Source organism: Muscardinus avellanarius (assembly GCF_963383645.1).
Source record: "Muscardinus avellanarius genome assembly, chromosome: 8".
In the NCBI taxonomy this organism is placed as follows: domain Eukaryota; kingdom Metazoa; phylum Chordata; class Mammalia; order Rodentia; family Gliridae; genus Muscardinus; species Muscardinus avellanarius.
The window spans coordinates 53873328-53884942 of NC_137794.1; positions in this window are offsets into that span (position 1 = coordinate 53873328).

Consider the following 11615-nt stretch of genomic DNA (forward strand, 5'->3'; position numbering starts at 1 on the left):
ACACAGTTCTTTGTGGAAGGTCTCACTAAGTATCTGAGGCTGTCAGCCAACCTGCAATCCTCCTGTCTCAGCCTCCCAAGTACTGAGATTACAAGCATGTGCCACCATGCCCAGCTAGAATAAAAAATATTAATAAAAAAAGAACACATGAATTCATTTTCTTCTCTACTGCTCATGGAACTATCTCCAAAACAGAACATATTTTAGGTCACAAAACAAGTCATAGAAAGTACAAAAAGTCAATATAATTCCTCATATTTTATCAGATCAGTCCTTTTATTTATTTATTTATTTTTATTTATTTATTTATTTATTTATTTATTTATTTATTTTTGCGGCACTGGGGATGGAACCCAGGAGCATCCTACCACTGAGCTATACCCCCAGCCCTATTTTTTTTTAATTATTTATTTGGAAACAGGCTCTCACTTAGTTGCAAAGAGCCTCACTAAGTAGCTGAGGCTGTCCGCAAACCATGGTCCTCCAGTCTCTGCCTCCCGAATGCTAGGATTACAAGCGTGGCCACCAAACCCAGCAATATATTATATTTCTAAATAACACATGAACTAAAGATAAAGTCTTTTAAAAAGACAAATTTTTACACGTGAAGTAAATGAAAATGAAAATATATATACAGCTCTAGAGTGTGAGTGTGTGTGTGTGTGTGTGTGTGTGTGTGTGTGTGTGTTTTACTGGTGACTGAACCCAGAAGCATTCCACATCTGGGCTACACCTCCAGCCCTATTTATTTTTATTTTGAAACAGTGACTCACTAAGATGTGAAGGGCCTTGATATTGATGGTTGAAGCTGGCCATGAACCTGTGACCCTTCTGTCTCAGCCTCCCAAGTACTTGGATTACAGGAGTGTGCCACCACACCAAGTTCTGTAGATGTTTTAAAATAGTACTTTGAAAATTTATAGCATTAAATATTAACGTTGGAAAAGAAGCTCTCAAATCAACAATCTAAGTGTCCTCCCCATGAAATTATAAAAAGAGAGAAAAATAAACCCCAAGCAAGCAGGAAGATACGATAAAATTAGAAATCAATTACATTGATAACAAACAAAACACAAAGAAAATAATCAAAACTAAAGTTAATTCATTGCAAAGATCAAAAAAATCGGTGAATCTCTAACAAGGCTTACAAAGAAAAATATCTAAATTACCAATATTAGGAATTAAAAAGGGCATATCATTACAGACCTGATCAATATTAAAGGATGATGAGGGATTACTACAAATAACTCTTACCAAGAGAAATTCTACAATTTAGACAAAATGGACTAATTTCATGAAAACCACAACCAACCAAAGCTCATACATGATGAAATAGATAGCTTGAATAGTCTTGAATAGTGATTTGTTAATCACTTAACAAATTCAATTCATAGTTAAAAGCCTTCTTAAAAAATATCACTGGGTGTGGTGACACATGCTTGTAATACCAGTACTTGGGTGACTGACACAGGAGAATTGTGGTTTGTGGCCAGCCTCAGCTACTTAGTGAGGCCCTCTGCAACTTAGTGAGACCTTCTTTTAAAGTAAAGAATAAAAAATAGGGCTGGGGGTATAGCTCGGAGGTAGAATGTCCCTGGGTTCCATCCCCAGTAATGGAAAAAAAAAAATGAAGAAGAAATAACAAAACTATAGTTGTGGAGAATAGATCAGTTATTGCCAAGGGTTAAGGGATAAGGTCTGACTATAAGAAGTATCATTAGGAAGTTTGCCATTCTGTGTCCTTTTTTTAAAATTTTTTATTGGTGCATTATATTCATACATCATATTGAGGTAAAAAACTTGTGTGTACATACATGTACACATCACTGATTTAACCCCTACCCAATTCCCACTCCATTCCCTCCCTGTTCCTCCTTCCCTTGCTTGGCTTAGTGGTTGCCATTCTGTGTCTTGATTGAGGTGGTTGTTACATAAATTTCTTCAGAAATGTACACTTGACAACATCACATCTTCCCCAACAAACTATATATATATACACACACACACACACACACACACACACACACACACACACACACACATATATATGAAGGTGGTGAGATCCTACCTGATTGTACCTATTCAGTTTCTCTCTAGCAGCAGGCAACCAGTATCACTAAATTTGTTTTTAAACTTCCAGAGACAGCCGGATGTGGTGGCGCACACTTGTAATCCCAGCATTTGGGAGGCTGAGACCGGCGGTTCGTGGACAGCCTCAGCTACTGAGGCCCTCTGTGACTCAGTGAGACCCTGTTTCAAAATAAAGAATAAAAATTTGGACAGGGGGTGTGGCTCAGAGGTCAAATGCCCCTGGGTTCTATCCCTAGACCTGAAATAAATAAATAAATATACTTCCAGAGACATACAATATCTTAATGTACAGATTTATCTCATTTTACATAAACAAGACAGAATATACAAATTCTTCTGCAGCTGTTGCTTTTCTTCTAACAGTGTATCTTGGAGACTGTTTCTTAACACTATAAAGAGGTACCTTGTTTAAAAAAAAGTTAAGGGCTACAGGTCAATCCATTTATGGGCATCTAAGCTGCTCCGTTTAATGGGCATTTATGTTACTTGTCCTTTTACCATGAATAGATTAGATAATTTCTCACATGTTTGAGAGTAGCTTTAGATAAAATATCAAGAACTGGCCAGGAGCTGGGCGGGCATGGTGGTGCATGCTTGTAATCCCAGCATTCAGGAGGCTGAGACCGGAGGATCATGGTTCGGAGACAGCCTCAGCTATTTAGTGAAGCCCTCTGCAACTCAGTGAGACCTGGTTTCAAAATAAAGAATAAAAAATAGGGCCAAACTCCATTCTAGCAGAGAGAGAGAGAGAGAGAGAGAGAGAGAGAGAGAGAGAGAGAGAGAGAGAGAAGAAGAAGAAGAAGAAGAAGAAGAAGAAGAAGAAGAAGAAGAGGAGGAGGAGGAGGAGGAGGAGGAGGAGGAGGAGGAGGAGGAGGAGGAGGAGAGGAGAGGAAAGAGAGAGTGTGTGTGTGTGTGTATGCATGTAGCACTTGGGATTGAACCCAGGGGGTATGTTACCTCTGAGCTATATCCCCAACCCCATTTATTTCATTATTTTGGAAACAGGGTTTCACTAAGTTGCTGAGGGCCTCACTAAATTTCTGAGGCTGGCCTGTGATTCTCCTGTCAGCCTCCCAAGTACTGGGATTACAGGCATGTCCCACCATGCCCTGCTCATCCCGGTGTGGTGGCACATGCCTGTAATCCCAGTACTTGGGAGGCCAAGACAGGAGGACCACAGGTTCAAGGCCAGCCTTAGCAATTTAGGGAGACCCAATTTCAAAATTAAAAATATAAAAAAAGGGCCAGGGGTGTGGGTTGGGGGTATAATGACCCTGGTTCAATCCCCAATAAAACACACACACACACACGCAAAATCATGTTTCTAGGCTTTTGTCATGTTATTCCCTTTCCTGCCAACTCTTATCTGGTCTGTCTTTAAAGGCTCGGTTCAATTATCACCTCCTTTATGACTTTAGGCAGATAAATGAGGTATTATGAGCAAGTGATTTCTGTATTACTAAACATAATGTTACCCACTCCTTCACCAACTTGAATCCTGGTATTTGAGATTTTAAAGGAATGGGGTGGGGAGAGGCTTTACTTAATTCACTTAGTCATTTATTCTGCATCTAAGAGGCACCGTGCTGACAGTGAACTAGAGAGGCAACAGACTTTTGCCCTGCCAATACCTTAATTCCAGCAATCATCATTTATTGTCTGACAACTCTTAAAGACTCTCTTGGAGCCCACACTTGTCTGCCTCTCTCACCTTCCACCCAACTCCCCGATGTTACTTTATTCCTTTTTTTTTTTTTTTTTTTTTTTTTTTTTTACTGTGGTACTGGAGATTGATACTGAGCTACACCCCCAAGACTTTTTATTTTGAAATAGAGTTTTGCTAAGTTGCTGAGACTAGTCTCCAATTCACAATCTTCCTACCTCTGCACCTCAGTACTATTATTACTTTATTTTTATTTTGTGGTACTGGGGTGGAACCCAGGGGCGTTTTTATCTCCAGGTTATACTCCCAGACCTATTTTATATTTTATTTGGAAACAGGGTCTCACTAAGTTGCTGAGAGCCTCACTCAGTAGCTGAGGCTGGCTTTGAACCTGTGCAATCCTCCTGTCTCAGTCTCCCAAGTGCTTGGATTACAAGCGTGCACCACCACGCCTGGCTTAGTATTGTTTCTTTTAAACATAAGTCTGAAGCCAGGTGTGGTGGCTCACGCTTGTAATCCCAGCATTTGCGAGCCAGAGACCGGAGGATCACCGTTTGCGAACAGCCTCAGCTACTTAGTGAGGCCCTTTGCCAGTCAGTGAGACCCTGTTTCAAACATAAAAAGACAAACAATAGGGCTAGAGGGGTAGCTCAGAAGTACAATGCTCCTTAGTTCCATCCCCCATACTGCAAAATAAACAACAAACAAACAAAAAACCAAAATCTGATCACATTGACCGTTCAGTAATTTCCACTATCCTCAGGATACAGTATCAGGAGATGTAAGTGGCCTTTCCTGAACTTGTCATGACCTAACAGATCTCTTATCTCATCCTGTGCCATTCTCCTGCCCTCACCTCCTGCCCTGTATTTACATATTTTAATTTCCAAGAAACACTACAGTTTCCCACAAACCTTAGATTCTCAAGTTTGTCCTTTGGTCTCTCCAATTGCTTCTAAAACTGTCCAACTCCTTTAAGACAGTTCTCTAAATATCTTGTTTAAGCTGGGCGTGGTGGTGCACGCTTGTAATCCCAGTGCTTGGAGGATCGCACAGGTTTGAAGCCAGCCTCAGCTACTTGGTGAGGCTTTCAGCAACTTAGTGAGACCCTTTTTCCAAATAAAGTATAAAAAAATAGGTCTGGGAGTATAGCCCGGAGGTGGAAAAGCCCCTGGGTTTCACCCCCATAACCACAAAACAAACAAACAAATAAACAAATAAATATCTTGTTTAAGAAGTTTCCCTGATTCCAAATATGGATTATATAATCCTTGTATATTCATTCCCCCTCCAAATCTGGAAATTGTTTATTTTTTCTTAAATTTCTGGTCATAAAAGACATACACGTTTATTTTTTAAGGTTTGGGGAAAGTATTAGAAAGGATAACATAATGATAGACATTACCTATCCCACCACTGGCAATCACTGCTAAAATTAGATCTATATCTAATTTTCTTCTGTTTGTATGTCCAAGTTCATAAAATATACTGACTTGTACCTTACTTTCCTAAAACTATATCCTAGTCATTTTTCCACATGATACAAATGAACTTAAATTGTTTTTGACTAACTGCTATTTCTCACTGTAGGATAGTACCAACTAATCGACTCTATTAGTAGACTAGGAGTCCCACCCCCCCTTTTCTTTTTTTGCTCATTATATCCTGATCTTAGTTTTATTCTATACCAGTGAAGTATCATTCATTTTTAAATTCCCAGTGCCCCAAATAGTCCCTATCATATAGATGTATGTATATATATATATTTTTTGGGGGGGTACTGGGGTTCCTGGAAACCCTTCTACCTCTGGACTACACTCCCAGACCTATTTTGTATTTTTTTTTTTAAATTTGGAAACAGGGTCTCTTAAGCCAGCGAGGCTGGCTTCGAACCAGCCTGATGCTCCCGTTTCCGCCTCCCAAATTCGGGGATTACAAGCATGTGCCACCACGCCCAGCTATATATATAATTTTTATATATGGATATATGATAGAAGTATAGATATGTGCATATATATATATATATATATATATATATATATATATATATATATATATATATATATATTTCTGCAGTATTGGGGATTGAACCCAGGGGCATTCACCTCTGAGCTACACCCCCTGCCCTATTTTTATTCTTTATTCTAAAACAGGGTTTCAATAAGTTGCTAAGGGCCTCACTAAGTAGCTGAGCCTGGCCGTTAATCTGTGATCCTCCTGTCTCAGCCTCCCAACTACTGGGATTACAAACGTGTGCCACCATGCCCAATTAATTTGTTAAGTGGAGTATGTAGAGTATGAACCTAACTTTCTGTGTAATACTGGAAGTTCAATAATTAAGACTATAACCTACAAGCATCAAAAGCGGCTCTTTTCTTTCTTATTCGCAGTCTGTTGAATTAAACCACTAGGAATAGTATTGCTGCCTTAGTCTTTCTGAAAAAAAGGTAAAACGACACGTTGACACAATGCTGTGAATGACCCCACCAGATGGGTGTTATACTCGATCTGGCAAAGGAAGAAAGTACGACCTTGAGGCTGCAGCTCCTGGGGCGAGGAGCGCCGGCGGGAGGCGCGGGTCGCTGTCCACGCGGCCGGGCGTGTCCTCCGGGCCAGGACCCCGGCCTCGGCCTCGGCAGCCGGGCCTGCCCTCAGCGCCGAGACTGTCAGGAGCCGCAGCCTTGCGCTGAACCCCCGCGGTCCGGCGCCAGACCCCGTCCCCCGCCGCGCCTGCGCAGATTCGCGAGCGCCCGCGGAGGGCTGCGCGAGGACCCCGGCCCAGGCGCCCACTCACCCGCCCGCGAAGCTAAGCGCCGCGGCGCCGCCGGCGAGCCCCAGCACGCAGGCCCACGCGCGGCCAACACGCGACCCACGGAGGAGCCGAGCTTCCGGCCTCCCCACATCGCTACAAAGGGTCCCTCTCCTTTATCGGTCCCTCTCGCAAAAGATCCCCTACAGAAGGGTTCCGGGATCCTCTTCCGCTGCAACCGACTTTCGGCGGCGGTGTTACTGTCATGAATGTATGCCGTTAACGTGAAAGTTCAACTCCTAGCGAATTGTGAGTGCTACAAAACTATAAAATGCTTCTAATACTATAAGTGCCCTTTCCCTATATGACTTGTGTTTCTGTATGAGCACCTCAAATCTTATAGTAGACATAAATCATTCCACTACTTTTGTGCTATTATCTTTTTACTCCCACGTAGCTTGACTTCGTATTAAATAAAGTCTCTACAAGGACATTATTATCTTTGTAAGACACTGACTCTAATATTTCGTTACAAATGTATAGAAGCATTTCTTTCATAAGAGTATTTTTGAGCCGGGCGTTGTGACGCACACTTGTAATCCCGGTACTTGGGAGGCTGTGACAGGAGGATCGCAGGTAGGTGTGTGTGTGTGTGTGTGTGTGTGTGTGTGTGTGTGTGTGTGTGTGTGTGTACTGGGGGAGGATCGCAGGTAGGGGTGTGGTGTGTGTGTGTGTATTGGGGGTGGAACCCAGAGGCTTTCTGCCTCCGGGCTATTCTCCCAGACCTGTTTTATATTTTACTTGGAAACAGGGTTTCCCTAAGTAGCTGAGGCTGGCTTCGAACCTGTGTGATCCTCCTGTCTCAGCTTCCCAAGCGCTGGAATTACGAGCGTGCGCCGCCACGCCCAGCTAGACTCAGCCTTGGGCATTTAGCAAGACTCTATTCCAAAATAGGTTTGGTTTTTTTTTTGGTGGTACTGGGGATGGAACCCAGGGGCTTTCTACCTCCAGCCAACACTCCCAGACCTATTTTATATTTTATGTGGAAAGTGTCTCACTAAGTTGCTGAGCCTCACAAAGTAGCCAACGCTGCGCGATCCTCCTGTCTCAACCTCCCAAGTCCTGGGATTACAAGCATGGGGCACTACGGCCCTTCCATCACTCCCTCATCCCCCATTTAAAATAACTCAAGCACCACAGGTGATCAGGAATCCAAATTTAAAATTCATTTTCTGGCCAGACATGGTAGTACACGGTTGTAATCCCAGTACTTGAGGAGGCTGACAGAATTGCAGGTTTGAGGACAGGCTCAGCAAATAAAACTTTCATCAACCTAGCAAGACCGTGTTTCAAAATAAAAATAAAATCGAGCTGGGAATGTAGTTCAACATAGAATGCCCTCGAGTCTCAACCCCAGAGCCACATGAAATAAATTTAATTTTCTCCAAGTGACCTAATGTCCTAGACAGGAAAAACATTATAGCAAACCTCACTTAGAGCTAGGAATAGTGATCAGTAACATTTCCTTCTAAATATACAGAAGTCCTTCCTTGGCTAAGAATAATAATTTTCTAACACTTAAGGCAAAACATTTTTCTACACTTAAAACAGGTCACATAGGTAAAAGATTCTTTAGTGACATTTATTACTCAGTAGTCTTTCACCTATGGATCTCAAGCTAGACTTCCTCCTAACAGTGGCTACAGGCTTTTCAATGGTTTTCTTCACAGCTCCTCTCACCACCTCTCCAAAAAGCAGGCAGAAAGTTTTGCACACACACAAAAAACTTAGCACGTTACATTGATTGGAGTGTCAAATCCAAGGAAAAATCAAAGTGCAAATATGACTAAATGAAGTTCTAAGGGCTTTATTTGAATGTTATCACACTACATTGGGCTTCAGAGCCTTGCCACATTTTCAGTTCAACAAAGGCAGTGATTTGCCTTAGTACAAATAGGAAGCAAAACCTTTTTTAATCCCCAGAAGTAGTTTGGACCAGATAGGCAAAATTAGCTCACAGTACTTTTCTCTACAAACATAAAGTTGTTCCAATAACCCTTAAACCTAAGTTGCACTGGAAATAGTTGTGTTGGCTGTAATGCAGTATATGGCCACTGTTGAGAAAGATTTCCCATACTATCTGAATGGTCTCACCCAATAAGTGTGTTGTAAACTATAGCCTATATTTGTTTACTAGAAAACTCAATGCCTATCAATATTTTCTAATTTGGGTTTATACTTTGTATACATATATTTCCATTAAAGGATACAGGGCTTCCTTACAAGCTAACAAAATTTTATAACTTTTGTAATACTATTTATACTCAGTTTTGCCGGTTTTCTAAATATTTACTCAATATATAAACTGGCAGCATAATTCTAATATAATTTTCACTATAATAATCAGAATGTGGCAGATTTAATCAATTTAACAGTGTGTAGGTGCATTTACCAGAAAACCTGGGTAATGCCTGATAAATCTTAATGATGTAAGTGTAATTTGTGTTATGTGTATAAAGAGCTACTTTATAAAGCTTACTTTTGCTTTCATTTTGGGTATTACAACCATATTCTATTAAAACTGAAGAACTTAAGGGCTAGAAGAGTCCAAAACCATAGAGTTCATCAAATTTCTTCCTTATACAGTTGAAGAAATGGAAGCCCATGGGAACTTAGTGATTTATCTAAACACAAAGTTAGAAAGGTTCATCCAATAATCCTATTCCCATTAAGCTCTAATTATATTTTCAAAATTTCAGTAAATTAAAATACACTGTAATTTATGTAGGAAAAGAAAAACTTTAATGTAAAGGTGTTTGTAAGGCATCACCATATAAGTCTGGGTCTAATACACTACTATAAAAAATTTCCAAATAAAGTTTGAAAACCTCACCTACCATTAACATTCTGTTTCTGTGAAGAGCTAAATAATTCACAATAAAAAGAGATATGCTTGGAAAATTTACCTACTGTGCATTATTGTTAGAAACAGACACTAACAAAGCAATGGTAGAAAAACATGTACAACTAATGAGATTCCACGCCAACTTTTATTTATATTTGTGGGGCCCAAAACAAATCTTTTAATTACCTTTTCCAGATTACATTTTACTCTCCTATTGGTGTGGCTTATCCCCAACTCCACAGAAACAAATATGATTAATATATTAGAAATATATTAAATATTTTAAAAGAGACTCTCTTAAAGAAGACAGTTTTTTATTAATCAGACCAATGATTGTCTCAAAATTAAATCTATTAATTTTCTGGTGGTGTCATTTTAAAAAAGACTTCTTGACCAATTTATATATCTAATTAACTTATGTGTAAATTTTAGCATTCATATCCTAAATCATAGAAGCACTATTTAATATAAGCATACCACTTACACACTTCATGTGTTAAGGTAGTGATTTCTCTAAATTTTCCATAAAAATCTGAAAAACCCAAGTATATAATTGTAACACCAATGTATCTACTAATAATCACAAGTGTCAGGATGGTTTTTTTTAAAAGTCTACAGTTTTAACTCAGGAGCTTGAAATTATGGCAGAGTAAATAAATTGTCAAACATTAATTTTGCTCTAGTTCATCTTGTCCAAAAATGTGTATATATCATAGCCAGCAGAATTTTTCTGTAGAATTTTATTTTGAAAATAATATTTCACTTAAAGAGTGATCTAAAAAACATTTTGAGATATGAAAATGTTATACAACTTATCTATTACAAATTAACCAGATAAATTCAATTAGGTACACCTCAATTAGCTCACCTACATAAAAATATTGCACATTTTCCTTTGTCTCCAAATATGACTGATGTCTAAACTATATAGAATTCAAAACTATTTAAGTTATTCTGTGAAATGCCAACTTTATAAATACCAGAACTAAATGCACTGTAAACAGCCATTTTGGTAAACATGCATTTATTCAGTTAATTGATTTTCTTGAGATAAATGCATAACTGCTCAAAATTATTTAAGAACCTATGTAGAGGTACAAGAGCACAATATACAAACCTATTTTTAATCTTCATTTTGAGAAAACACTGATTTTGGCAAAAATCTGGCATAATTTTTAAAATTCTGAACTATTGCTGGTAAGAAGGCATACTTTAAAACATTTCTGTGTCCTGAACTTGCTTTTTCTTAAGTTACAATTTAAAAGCATTGTTTTCAGGGATTTGTCTATCACTGCATAAGTGCCTAATTATAAAAAATGGACCCTGGAAGCAGCTGAGCACTTAAGTTGAAACGCCTTGAGAGCCCCATTCTCTTCATAAGTTAAGACTTCCTTACACTAGACCCTACCCACTGATCATAATTATTAGAAATGGAGAAAAATGAGACAGCTTTAATGTTATGTAATTGACACAAACTTGCATAATATAGCATTCCTACACTGAGTTGAGGCCATATTATACTTTAAAAATATAAATAAATATATTGAGTTTTAAGTCCTATTTCTATAGTAACTTCATGGTGTTTTAAATATGCTTATAAAACAGAAATGGGTGACTGTAAAATATAGTTCTAGATTTGACTAATACTGTCAAACACAAGCATTCATTACAAATAACTTCACTGGTGCACTGGCTTAACTGATTCCAGCAATTTCATTTTACAGGAGTGAACCATATTTTATACACACAGAGAATATATTACTTGAAAATCCCCAAAATAAGAAGAAATATTTAGAAAGCTGATTTAATCCTTTCAAATGAAAAGTTCTATTTTGGCCCTCTTCCACACCCTTAAAGTTGGAAACGGACAAGTCCTTGGGTACAATTTACAAACTTTGACAAATTATTGAAATGATTTCCTTTAGGGGAGGTGGGAGGAAGTACCTTTAAAACCTGTTATACAAAATTCCAGCTGCCTTTTTATAAAAGTACGTTCCTTAGATTAAAATCATAAAATTAAGGTGCAAGAATTTAACAAAAATGAACTAAAGAGCTTTATTGACATCACAGTACATTTGAGAATAAGTTTAAGAACATTACAGCTGAAAGAGAATGGCATGTTTATAGTCTTATGTACTATTTTTTGGAAAAAAAAAAGTAATACAAAGAAATCCTATTAAGTAACTTGGAGCAGCATTTTGAAAAAG